This window comes from Megalops cyprinoides, chromosome 12, assembly GCF_013368585.1.
Source record: "Megalops cyprinoides isolate fMegCyp1 chromosome 12, fMegCyp1.pri, whole genome shotgun sequence".
Classification (NCBI taxonomy): Eukaryota; Metazoa; Chordata; class Actinopteri; order Elopiformes; family Megalopidae; genus Megalops; species Megalops cyprinoides.
The window spans coordinates 53,916-68,427 of NC_050594.1; the positions used below are offsets into that span (position 1 = coordinate 53,916).

General features: G+C 41.2%; 1 protein-coding gene across 1 annotated transcript in view; it reads left to right on the plus strand.

The window, feature by feature from the left end:
- Positions 1-11,314: 11,314 nt before the first annotated feature.
- bahd1 (bromo adjacent homology domain containing 1) overlaps positions 11,315-14,512 on the plus strand; it is a 65,590-nt gene continuing 62,392 nt past the window's right edge. Inside the window, exon 1 of the mRNA XM_036542913.1 lies at positions 11,315-11,880. The gene's annotated coding sequence lies outside the window, so the exon portion shown is untranslated. The remainder of the gene's footprint in view (positions 11,881-14,512) is intronic.

The following is a 14,512-nucleotide window of genomic DNA, read 5'->3' on the forward strand; positions in this document are numbered from 1 at the left end:
TTATTCACATACAGGCTTTTCCAAGAATCTACAAGACTTTAGAGTGTAGGTTTACAGAACCCTCCCAAGTGTCCATTTCTATTTTGTGCAGACTGTTCCATTTTCTCTGGAATGTTCTCCCTCTCTTCCTCTCTTTCTCTTTCTCTCCTTTCTCTCTCCCTTGATTTCAGCCCTCAGGTTGTCTCCTCTCATATTACAAGGCTTTTGTCCAGAATCTCTTTCTTTGCGCATCTCTCAGTAATCCCTATTGCAGAAAGTGTGCATGCCACGAGAACTCCACTTCCAGCCTTGAACTGTCTGCTCACCTGCTGTCACTGAACTCCACTTTTGTACCTCCCAGCTCTGCTCTGATAAAATGACACAGCGCTGCACAGGATTGCCTAACCCTGCTGAGGGCAGCAGCTCAGCCCTCAAAAATGTTTTTCCTTTTTGCTCCAGGTCCATCTGACTTAGTTTGCATCTACCTCACTTTCTGAGTGGAGTTATTTTTGCTTGTTTGTCTGCTTAGATGAAAAGCACTGTCTTCCATTTTAATGAAAGTGTTGTTTTCAGGAGCCTGCCAATGGCTTCCTGCTTATATTCTCTCTAGCTTTCCGTAAAACCCAAGGAGGGTAGATCGAAAGGTCTTGTGTGTATGTTTTCCTAACATTCTTGGTTTGAGCCTTCCTGCCTCCTCTGTGGATCTGTAGCATTTGACAAATGACTGAAAGTATGTCAAGGAGGTGGTTCTAATGCATTACATTCAACATGCCAACCTTCCCTAAAACATTTTAATGTTTGTGCTTAGGCTTAGACAGCAGCTGTATGCTTTCAGAGGGATACAACCTTTTTATGGGTGTGTCCTTTTTGTGTGGGCAGATGAAACAATGATGAACTTCTCAATAGTGCAGTTGAATGAAAGGAGAGAAAAGTGGGAACCTGACTCTGTAGATAACTATAGTCAAACACAGTTAAACAGTGTGTCATTAAAGCCAGTGCATCATTAAATGTGGATGTAGAATTGCCAAGGCCTAATTACAGAGTGTGCCAAGAGTTGTACTTACTGTTAGAGATTGAGGATGATCTGCTAATTGAAGCCAGTTTACCACCCTGTACGCACTACGGAAAGAAGACTGCATGAAGGAGCTGAATGCAAACAAATGGAGCTGGGACATTTGAAACAATTGTTTGGAATGTTCTGTATTTGTGCTTGTTGAATTGCGTGTGCTGTGTATAGAGTCTCCTATCTGCATTTTCAACAATCTGATGATCCAAAATGCATTTGTGGCATTTCTGGCTATTGTTTACTACTACTGATCTACTGTACTAGTAGCTTTTTACAAGATAACTAACATTGTGGCAAGTATCACATGGCAAATATCTCAGGTTATTACCCTTAACACACATACCCTGCCCCAGCAATCTGACGTATATACACTAAGTCTTATGTAACCAAAAGAATGACTTGGTTTAGCTGGTTCATTTTCAGGACTCTGGTACAAATGCTCCCTGTGTTGGGTTTACCTCCCCCTGCTGATGTTTTCAGCTGTTTGCCTTCTGTTTTCCTGCTGTCAGCTAATGTCAGTGTGAGTAATGCATTACTGTAATGCTTTAATTATAATGCACTCCCTGAAAGTGTCAGCAGTTAAGCCTCCGTTTAACAAAATTCCTTCACACAAAAGGCCCAGGTAGCCAAACCTGGGGAATTCCACCCTGTGGAGGATTGTATTGCTGCCAGCAACAATAACACAATAATAATAACCTCTCCATTCATGAAATGGTTAATGATCATCCCTTTTCATAAGTTATAATCAGATACGGTATACAGCATAAATAGGCATACGCATTTTGCATTTCCTCATTTCTACAGTATTCAGCTGTGATTGTGAGCTGCCGTATTGACACTGTTAGTCAGTATCTCTTGGTGGGGATATGGGGTCTTATGTTTCTGGAAGCTTGTCTGCTTTGATAATGGTGGAGGGAATGGCGGGAACTATACTAAGATCATAACATGACCTTGGGGCTTCGGTGTAATAACATTTTATCTGGAAAACAAATTAATTTTTTCCATGGTCATCACATACATTGTCATTACAGGGTAAGCTTTTTCCAAACTAACAACCAATGAGGTTCTACAAATGTGTTACATCAGCAACCTATACTCCGACCAACTGCTGTTTGTGATTTTACTCAATTTGTTGAAAAAAAAAGATCTAGACCAGAGTAGGGGTGACCCTGAATAGTCGACTATTCAATTCAATTCAATTCATTTTTATTTGTATAGCGCTTTTTACAACACAAGTTGTCACAAAGCAGCTTTACATTGTTCCCAGGCCTGAGACCCCCTGAGAGCAAGCCTAAGGCAACAGTGGCAAGGAAAAACTCCCTATCAGGAAGAAACCTTGAGCAGAACCGGGCACAGAGGGGGATCCCATCTGCTTCTGGCCGGCACTGGGCAGATAGAGTTAAAGACAAGTTATACAATGTACTTTAAGACATTTAAGATTGATAGACAATAGTAATTAACAGCAGAGCGATTATAAGAACGTCTCTTAGGATGTCCAGTTCTTGGAACGCAGATGATTCGATCTAAGGAGCCTGATTTGGCTGCCAATCTCACAGTCAAATTGTTGCAAAATGTGGTTATGAAACAAGGATCGCTCCATTCTGGCTATATGGGGGTGCTGAATGTGTGTATACATGTGCCAGGATTTCCGCTAGGATTTTTTTCTTGCCGGTCTGGTGTCCGGAAAGAATTTATTTTACTAGACAAATTTGAAACTCACTGGTCACGTTTCAATAACAGTCTATGTTACAAACGCAAATATAATGTACACCTATGTTGACGAAAAAATGACAACGACCTCAAATCAGTTTGACTATTTAATGAATAGTAACAAGCAAAGCAAAACAGTAATAAGCAAAACGAACAGTAGGCTAACGATTGAGGAAAACCTCAACATTAGCCGCTAAAATGTAGGCTATTACGAAACGTGTAACTTGTAACATCTGTCGCCTGTTTAAAAAGAAGGCTAGGCCTTGTAGCGAAGGGCAAGAGCAGTCACCCCACCCGGCCTCGAACGCAGGTCTACAGGGTAGCAGCTGCAGCAAACTGCAGCTTTGACCGCGACGCCAAAGAGCCAGTCTCGTTGGTATGGCAGTCAGAGCACATACTGAACTGTAGTGACAGCATTCTGTCACACTGCCCTCCGGGAAGTGTGCCCATGCACTTCACGCACCAAGGCGTCCGTCATGCATTCCCCTGCCGTACTTCTTCCATCCCAGGGTGCCCCACTCACCAGTGCTTCACCCATCTCTGGGGTCTCTCACACCGGGGTCAATCTAACCTAGGGGTCCTTCATACAGCTCACATACTGGGCATGCCTCTGATGGCCTCACGGTAAGCCATCCCACTGCTGACACCATTTGTAGCAGAGAGTGAGAGCCTGGCTCTTTGGAGTCGCAGTCAAAGCTGCAGTTTGGTACCCTGTAGACCCAGGTTTGAGGCCGGGTGGGGTGACTGCTCTCGCCCTTCGCTACAGGCCTACATGGCATTAAATGTAGCCTATAGGCTACCAGGTAACATTTTATTTTCTCCTTTTTTCTTATTGTGGGAAAGTCGTCTGCTGCCAACTTGAAATCATACGTGTCCAATGTGTCTTTGCAGCTTGCAATGCGCATAAGCCGCGTCACTCTCTCCTCCTCCAGACGACTTTGCAGCGCCGTCTTAATTCCATTCTGCAGAGAGAAGCCCCTCTCTGCTGGCATGCATGACACGGGCAGAACACAGGCAATTTTAGCCAGTGTAGCCCAGTCAGGGTACAGCTCGCTGAACTCAGAAATAAGCACGTTTCGCTGTCAAAACACAAATGTCCTGTTTAGGTATAGGCTTTGTTATAGCTACATTTTGTATGAGCATTATTACCGGACATTATGACCAGCAGGTTTTTAATTTTTTCTTTTTTTTTAAAAAAATAAATTTTACCAGGCAAAAACCGGTAATTACTGGCTAACGGAAACCCTGATGTGTGCAAGGAGTGCACTTCTCCCAGGCAAACATAAACAAGTTGGTTTTCCTTGCACACAATTTGTAAAGAATCAAGCGGACACAGGTGCAGTAAAAGACTTGCTATTTTTGTTTGATCAGGTAGGCTAAAGTGATTAGCCTACCTTTTAGCTGGTTCTAATTAGATTTTTGAACATTGTGAACTTGTTTAGCCTAAAGTTGGATAGGCTACCCACTGCAGTGCTTAGAGCCTGGTCTCTGCAGTGTAAAAACTATTTGTTATGCACCTTCTGACAACCTACTTGATTCTGACTTTTATTTCGATAGTGTATTTATTTTTTATTTATTTAGGCAGGCTTAGTCTATTCTAATTTAATTCTATGTTTTTTGTTTGTTTTTTTTTGCATGGATGTTGCTCTGCACTTTACGGCATGCTCAAACACAATTTGAAAATAATCAAGTGAGTGGCGGACACAGGCAATTTTAGCCAATTTAATTTGATTTCCCAACATTGTGAAATTGTTTAGCCAAAAGATTAGGCCTATCTGCAGTGCTAATAGCGCATTAGGTCTCTGTAATTATTTATTTGTTATTTATTAGGTTTAAGCCATTCTATTTAATCCAAAATGTTGTTTTACATTTTATTCTACTTTGCGTTGACGTTATTCTGCACTTCATAGCGTTAAAATGTTCATTTTATATTAATGTTAAGGAATTGTTTAACGAATAATGTTTATTCCATATTGCCTTTAATTTATAGCTTGTAGGGATTCACCTTAACTTAAAAAGATAAAAATCCAAGGCACGTGTTAGCTTGTTTGGTAAGTAAAACTTATATTTCGTTGTGGTCATTTTTTATATGCCACTTTGTTTGATATTTGATATGCTGACACTTGAGAGAGGCCTCGTTTCCGTTTTGATCATTTCATTATCAAGTTGTTTCTGTGTGCGAAAAATCCAAACGTTTTATACCTCCCTACTCTGGTTTCTTTTTCACTGTAAGCTCTGGGCCTTCTGTATTCTAAATGGGCACATTTATTATTATTATAAGGTCACCATAATGCAGACTTTTCAAGTAATGAGTGAGAAAAAGATGGAACACGTCCTATTATAAAATAAATTCTTATGCCAAGTCAAGAAGACAAATTGTTTAATTGGGTGTTTCAGCTCTTTTGTCTGGTGTGGAAAAAAACATGGGAGCCAATGTCACAAATGAGAATACGGATCAATGAGCAAAAAAACACATGATTCGACCATCAGTCAACAATAGGCAAGACTTGACCAATCAGATTCGACTATGTAAATTCTTAGTCAGGGACACCCCTAGCCCAGAGTAATGATTCACTAATAGCTCTACTCATTAAGGGGTTAATAAGGCCTCATTCTCCCATTATTATAAATTTATGCATTATTCCTGCACGTCTCCTGAACCTGTTAGTCATTTAAACAGAACATGATGGATCAGATCCCTCAGGAACAGTACCGACTAACCCAGCCACTTGTGGTTTACCCCTAACACAAAACATACCCATATGGTGACCATAGGGTGATACTGTGCCTATATTGACAACATATTTATGTTTTATACAGCAGGTGCCAACACAAAGACAAAAATAAATTAAGACCTGCATGAAATGAAGCCACTTTGAAAGCTGAGAAAATCAGGCCTGTGGGAAAAACCTGTGGGAGTATTTCTGTCTGCCCTTCAGTAGGGTGTGTGGATAGAATAGGCAATATATGTCCCTATAAGAGAGGGACTCGGAGATCATTGATTACATTACATTGCATTCATTTAGGAGGCACTCTTACTCAGAGCAACTTCCAGCACAATAGAACATAAGTGTATCCATTTAAGTAGAATGAGCAACAATGTGAGACCTGGCTAACAGCACCCCCAGACCAGTGAGTGTGAGCATAACACAATTAAAGCCCTACCACAAATTAACTTGTGCAATCTGACTAGTTAACGGTAGCTAAGTACACTACAATACATCAGTCACTAGAACACAGGATCCAATATACATCACAATACTACACGTAATATAAACATCAAATCCTAGAGGTAGCCGGTGTTAGGGGGTGAGGATTGAGGTGGAACTGGGATGCAGTCTGAAGAGGTGGGTCTGCGTCGGAAGATGGCCAACGATTCCACTGTTCTAACCCATGTGGGGAATTCATTCCACTACTGAGGGACCGGTATAGACAGAGATGGTGTCTGAGAAGGATCACCCTGTCCAGAATGGGGCAGTCAGTTGCCCCCTTGATGTTTGACTAAAGTACCAAGCAGATGTAATTAACCAGATGTAATTAAGTACGGATGGAAATTCTGCTTCACACTTTCCACAGATGAGAAAGGGTATTTTGGGAGATTTCTCTTTTTCCGAGGTATATCCACCCATCCCACTAATGATGCAGGAAGGCAGCTACATTTCCGAAGCCATCAGAAAACTTTGATAGTAGCCAGACACCCCAAGAATGAACAGAGTGAATAAATGGTGTTGGAGTGAATAAAGATGGACAGAATGGTCCCACTCCTTCCCTGCAGCTACTTTATCTGAAAAAGCACCTACTCCAAGACCTGATGACTTTCTTCAGGAAATGTTATATTTTGTCAGCCTCACCTTAAGGCCCTGTTGTTGGAGCCTCAAAATGTTATCCAACCTCCAGAGGATTCTGGACCATAGAAGAAAATTATAATGTCATTCAAATGAACAGACTGATAGCCTGTAAGAACTTTAGGGGCCTGGTGCAATCCTTACAAAACCTGACTCATCTGATCTGTAGAACTTCATGGATACATGTTGTAAATAATAAAAAAAAAACTTCAAGGAAGGTGCCGGTAACCAACTATACCACATACTTACCCATAACTACATCTATCATCCAACTTGCTATTACCCAGCTACCCCCACATAACCACACCCCTCATTCACATTTCCTTATTACGCAGATACACTCAGCAGACATACTAGGACATGTGAATACAAACATTTTCCTATCCCAGTGAGGCTGGGGTATACTACCCAACCTGAGATTTATTTTTAGATTTATTTCTCCCCATTCATCCACAATACCCTGACTGAACTCTTTATAAAACTAGTCTCTGTGGCACTCTCCATGCATGCTAAGAAAAGCTCAACACCACCTCCGGGGGACGTGCCCAAAGGGACCTCTATTCCAGGCCCACTTTCCTTCACTGAATACCCCAGTGGCTTGTCACAGTACAGGGGGGTAAAATAAAAGGCTCAGGTCCCACCCAAACCTCAGGTAAGTGTAACTGAAAGCCCTATTTCAATGAGCTCCCCAATGCCCCCAGCTGCTGGGACATTGCTCCAGGCCTGCAGGTCTAGTCCAACAGCGTCCTTGATCACACTTAACCTTGAAGCATATGACCAATGTGGTTCTGAACCAGCAAACCCCCAACTAGACCAAAACAGACAAGGGCCTAGTCTCTTTAATAATGATTCCTGGGACCAATGGGAGCCCCTTCCCAAATTGCTGCACATACACTACATTCCTTGCACTGAAAGTGCAGTCCTGGCGATGCTGGTCACGAGCCGCTCTCTGAGATGTCAGCTTTCCCTCAACCTTCCCCTGCAGGCTGGTGTGCAGTAAATGCAAGCAAAACCTCTGAGGTCTTCGGAGCTGTAATCCTGCAGGAGAGGTCCTAGTAACAGAGGGGGTCATCCAATAACTGAAAATGAAATATGCAAGATGAATGTCCAACGGGCCCTTCATATTTTTTCATATCAATATAAAATATCTGGACAGCCTTTCTGTCTTTGCTCAGGGATAAACTCAGCTCACTTGTGAAAACAGCCACACTGTCTGAAACTGCTGTATAGGCTGTATATGCACTTCCCTTGTGGTTTAGCATTGGAGTAATCTACTGTAGGTATGGGGTATGCATATATTTTAGCAGCCTTTTTAATAAGAAATTCATAATCCCCATGTGCAATATGTTTTTAATATGGTTTAATAACTGGGACTATCCACAATTTGCATTTAACTGTTCAAGTGTAAAGACCAGTTTTACCAGTCTGTTCAAACTGACCTCAACCCTCTCTTTCAAGGCATAAAGCATTGGTCAGGTTTTTCAAACTAGCACTTGGAGTCATGTGTGTGATAATAGCCCTAATCAATTAGTATGTCTTGTTTCTATCATTGATTGATTTATTTGACATATTGATTGGTCAATTACAGAATATATAATTACAGCATAAAGTATCAAATTAATCACATTAATTAAAACACACACATTAAAATAATTTTTTTTAAGTTTTGTATTCATAATGTGTACATTGATGAAACTCCAGAACAATTCTCATCAATTCATCCTGAGAAATAAGAAGTGAGTGTGAGATATTTGGTTATGCCACTGTGCTGTGATGCATATAATTACTCTAAACCAGAGCAGATGCCATCGTAGTGCAGGCTGTCTAGATTTCATTACAGTGCATTTTATGAAATTCAATGATGACAAGGATTTGTTCAGTTTACTTATAACCTAAATATCTGTTTGGCAGAGTGGATAGTTTAGCTTAGCGCACAGCTGAAATATAAAGCTCTTAAAATATTTGCTATATGGTAAATATCATTAAAAATGCCATCATGCCAGGGAGAGAAATTATTCAAGAACATTGTTTGTCCATTTGATCTCTGCAGCATCTGCAGCAAAACGACACTACTCTCAGTATAAAAATATTTCATGAACCACAAAGCTCAGTATATGGGACCATCCGGATCATATAAGTGAGGTAGCTACAAGAAAAAGGAAAAAAATTAGATAAATACATTACATAAAAATACATTAAAACCAAAAAAAATACAGATAACAACACAGCCAATTTATCACTGGGGGTTATAATAACCTGACATATACTCATTGGCCAGATTATTAGAAACACCAATCTAATACTGTGCTGGTCCCCCTTTTGCCTTCAGAACAGCCTGAATTCATCAGGGAAGGATTGTACAAGGTGTTGAAATGTTCCCCAGGGATGCTGGTCCATGCTGTTATGATGGCATCAGCAGTTGCTGCAGATTGGACCACATGTATTCATTCATGCTGCAAACAGCCCATTCCATCTCATCCCAAAGGTGCTCTGTTGGGTTAAGGTCTGAGGACTGTGCAGTCCACTAAGATAAAATGAACTTACTCCCATGTTCCTGGAACCATTCTGAGCTTTGTGACATGCTGCATTATCCTTCTGCAAGTGTCCATGTGATGAAGGGTTAACTGTAAGCATGAGGGGATACACCTGGTCAGCACCAATGTGCTCTGGCCTTCAAAGGTTGCTCAGCTGGTATCAAGGGAGCTAATGTGATCCAGGAAAACATTCCCCACAGCACTACACCATCAGCAGCAGAGCAGCAGCCTGTAGCGGTGACACCAGGCAGGATGGGTCCATGGACTCATTCTGTTACATCAGATCCTGACTGCCATCAGCATGAGGAAACAGGAAGCTGGATTCAACCAGGCTATGTTTTCCCACTCCTCAGCTGTCTGGTGTTGGTGATCACATGCCCACCAGAGCGGCTTCTTCTTGTTATTAGCTGACAGGAGTGGAAGCCTGTGTGGTCATCTGCTGCTATGCAGACCGCAGCCCATCTGTTATGATGGGTTGTGTGTTTTGAGCTGCTATTCTGCACTCCCCTGTAGTACTGTGCTGTTATTTACCTGTGTGTAGCCTGCCTGCTATCTTGCAGGATTCTTGTCATTTACCTTTGACCTCTCTCATCAACAAGATGTTTTCTCCCACAGGACTGCGGCTGACTGGATGTTTTTCATTTATCTTACCATTCTGCATAAACCCTGGACACTGCTATGCGTGAAAAGCCCAGGATGGTTGGCATTTCTGAGATATTGGAACTGGTGTGCATGGCACTGATGATCACACCCTGTTCAGCGTCACTTAGGTCAGGCATTGTGCCCATTCTTATATTCAATGTTATATAAGAATGGGCACAATGTTATATTATATGTTATATTATATTCAGCAGCTGGACCTCTCAATGCCTGTCTGCCTGCTTTATATAGCGAGGAACAGCCACATGACCCACTGTCCGTAGGAGCGGTCCATTCTCGTGAACAGGGTGGTGTACCTAAGAAACTGGCTATTGAGTGTAACTGTATTACTATATCTGATTTTAGATAATGTTACTTTTAAACTGACTAAATAGCTGATTTTCTGTGCATCCAGTGATGGTAAACATGTTGCTATCTGTGTTAGCTGACTAGCAGCCACTAGCCATCTACATTGGGGGATAATGTTTGGAATCAGGAAAATTATTTTATATACAATCAACAGTTTGCTCAAAGCAACAGATAGATATAGGTAAGTAATGTGGTTTTCAAAAATAAATGATCTAGCAGTACACTGTTTGCAACAACAAAAACTATATGTTATCAAGACAGAAACAGAAACGTCTAGAGGACCATCTCCAATGAACGGATATGCAAGAAGGGACAGGCTACAATGTCTGACCCCACCCCACATACCCTCTAAACAGCAACAGTTTGGGCAGAGATTGCAATGGTCATTTTACACCAAGAAAGCTTGCTCTAGCTTTGTTCTGTTATCAGTAAAACCTATTATTTTGCATCTGTCAAAACAGAAGAATAATGTTAGAGCAAGATACTGAACGGCAATGGAGAGAGAATTTGCTCTACAATAAACTTTTTTCATTCATGAACATCTTTGAGTGGTAATATAACATAAATTTTACAGTGAGGCATAATGTGATGGCTACAATGTCACTGACTGAAATTCATACAGAGACAAGACAGAGTTTTGTTGCGTTTGAAAATGTTCAAGCCTGTGGAGTGTACTGGCTTAAGACAGCAGAGCTGATTACCGCTGTCCTGACATCACTTCAGCCTTGGGTGTTTGTCATCGTTTTTTCAGAGGTATGATTCAGAACATACCGCAATGGTCGCACCAGCCTCCATCCCTACTGAATAGCCTACTGGTCTTTTTCTATAAATTCCTAGTTAACATTGAAAATGTCCATACCACAGCCTATCCAAAATGGTTGAATAATGTTCATATTGATTTTTTTTTTTTTTTTTTGCCTAAGTTACATTTTCAGGTGAGTTGTCGCTTCAGGGTACGTTTACATCAACTGCTAATGCATACATCACACGGAATACATATGTATAAAGTTGCGCTGTGTCCCTTATTCGCTGCTAATTCTGTGCTCTCCGCCGACATGTGGGTTTGAGTGGAATCGGTTCGTAGCCCTTTAAGAAACTCCATGTTTTCCTAACATGTGATGCGACAACACAGAAAGAGGATGATGCTGTTATGTAAAAAAACAGCGTAAAAAGTGCGTGTGCGTTAGTGCGATTCAGTGGTAACTGCGCGACATTTTCTCAAATTTTTATAGATTTCAAACGCTAAGAAGCACGGAGTCGAACAGAGTGTTAGATAGATGGCAGCGGGCAGCGGCTCAGCAGTTTTACTGTAGGCTATTAGCTGCATTTGCGCAACTGTAATCAACGTTTGCATAGAAATATCTTGCCAGCTAGCCAGCTAGCAGCTACATATGCTGACTACCTGCCGTGATCGCTACTGATTCCGTACGAAATTATCGCAGCATTGCTTCTTTTTTAATTGTACCGATATTTACCCTTGAATACACTTAAAGTATTTCAGTGGGCAATGAGCGAGGGATATTCTTCTTGCTTTTTTCCGTCATTTTGGGAATAAAATTACTTCGTGTTGCGGGGGAGACGGGGAACTAACCGGGTTTGGTGGTTGTGACACACTCGCGAAATGCTGTAGAGGACAACAGGAACACACATCAGAAACTGGCCTGGGATCGAACCCACCTTCGGATCAGAGCCTAAATCGAAAGCAAAGTCTTTGATCGTGACTCCGAGCTCCAAGAGGGTAGGTAGGGGTATGTGTGTGTTTTGCTGTAGTTGTTTGTGATATTTAAACTTTGATGACTCTGTACTTTTATCTCCATTCTGTGAGTGTATTTTCCGTTTCTTGGGGAGCATTTAGCTCTACGCGACTAAATAACACGGGAATATGTGCGAGGGAGTGGTGTTAGAACGGACGCTGTGATGCGGCTTGCTCAGTGCCGATGGTTCCGTGTTACAGTTTATTGAGACTGTGCTATTGAAATATCAGAAAGGTGCCTCACATTATTTTATAACCACTATATTTGCAGCTCTTGTCAGGAATCTGTTTCAAGTTAATTGGAGGAACGATTACAGTGTATATTTTGCAGAGGGAATGCTAACCATAGCACTGGCTTCCACAAGAAAATGACATCGTCAGCTTGTTCGTGTGTTGTAAAATATGTAAAATATCTGACGCAAAGAACATCTTAAATTTTATGGCGTGATGTTCGAAAAAGAACTGGTTTGCAGAAATGGATGCGTAATCTCCCACTGACATACTGAGCTGAAAAAAACGCATTGGTAGTGAGTCACACGTCCAAATGCAACGAGATTTTGTGTTTTTATAGCAATTAATGAGGTCTTATGACGAATTACACCTTAAATGAATAAATACATTGTCTGGCATTTTTCCTGGAAAATAGGAAACGCAGTTTTGATTAAAACTCACTCCAGTGTTGCATGTGGGTGTCGTAGCACGTTATGGAAATACATGTATGGGATGAATCACGCACGATGCGCGCACGAGAGGCCGGAGAGGTGTGAAATGCGGGCTGCGATCGCGCAGTCGAACGTCTCCTGTCAGTCGGACTTTTCAGTTCCTGCTCTTGAAGTTTTGCGTCGACTTTGAAGTGACGTTTGTAGAGACGCAATACGCGATCCCTTCCGTTAACGTGTGTGGGAGTTGTGGACACACCAGCAGGTGCGGCAAGAAAACTAGCAACCCTAATGCAATCTTTTACGTTGTCATAACTTGAAATTGGATACGAGGGAAACGCAAATATAATCAAGTCGCACTCCAAAAAATTCACACACACACGCTCATACTTAGATTGGAAGCAGTTGTCATTAAGATTGAAATGTTTGGAAGTGGTCCCTTTTGATTCTTTTCCACTGAACTGCAGAACTCGAGAACTTTTTAAATGGCGCAGTAACCCATTACAGCACTTTATAGGTTAACTATCGTAATGAAGCCCTTTACTACTGTATCCACATAAGCCAAATGAATCATTTATAACTAGACTTCACTTCAAAAAGGCACCACAAACAATGTGCAGAACAGATCGTTCTGAACAGGTCAGAACCTCCTCTGACAAACTTTCAGTTTTTGTTGTAATTTGTTGCTTATAAAATAGATGCACTTTCTGTCCAAATCCGCAGATTATTCCTGATGTGGGAGTGTGCTGTGGAAAACAGGTTCATTATAGGCCTTGCATAAGAGGGGTGGCCTCTGGAAACTCTCATCACTACTCTGTTTTCCCGAGGTCTGGGTCCCTTTTCTAGTGGGTGGCTGAGGTGAAAATCGGAAGTTAACAGTTCTCTTTCCACAAATCATATCATGACCAGGACAGATATGAGGTTTCAGTGCTGGGGTGCAATAAATTTCATATTAAACGTTTTGTCTTTCATGCACAGCCTTATACATTGTACATTTGAAGAGTAGTTTTGTGACCAGCCCACTGACCTAAACTTCTGCCGGGGTTTAGACAGCAGCTGAGTGACAGCATGGCAGCTGGTTTCTCTGTCATGTAAAGAAACACCTCTCATGCACTCAATGACAACTTGGATTGTGATTCACTTGATGCCTAATAATACATCTGAATATGCTGTGAGGGCTCGCTTTGAGGTTGTGAAAATTGGGAATATTGTCACTGTATAACAGTACTTTTTCATAGGCAACCATTTTTGTATTCCAGTGATTTTATATTTTCATTTAATTACTATGAGCTCTATCAGTACAGTAAGAGAAGCCTAACAGCCTTTGAATCTGTTCCTTTCTGAAGATATGAATACCTTAATAATAATTTTCCAACAATCTGTCTGGAAACACTCAACACCTGTGCAGAGCTTCTACTTCTTAGGAAATGACACAATTAAAAGGCTGCACCCAGGCTTGAATTTGAGGATCAGTGACAGGACAGAGCAGTATGATGATATGGCATCATATGATAAATGATGTATTTGAGCTACCAAAACTGTTTGTATGTATATTATTTATGATGTATATTTGCCCTACAAGTGCCCTTATCCAGGCTGGTTTACATCACATGTATTTGAGCAAGACCACATTGTGAAGGGGTTACACTCCCAGCAAAAACAGAACTAAAAGCAGAAAAGGGAATGCCACATATATAGAGTAAAACATGCCACTGAAGTAAACAGCTTTGTTCTTAGATACGTTTACAAATTATTGACATTAGGCCCCTAAAAATAAATAACTACATGCATACATATTTTGTTGGGCTATGTAGCTAGCTACCAGGGTCCCCTTCTCAGTGTCTACAGGGTTTTGACCGGTAAAAATCAGACTCTTTACGTCCATAATGAAAATATCACAGTGTCACAGTGAAAATATCCTGTGACAAAAGAATGCATTCTGAAAATGAATGAAAACA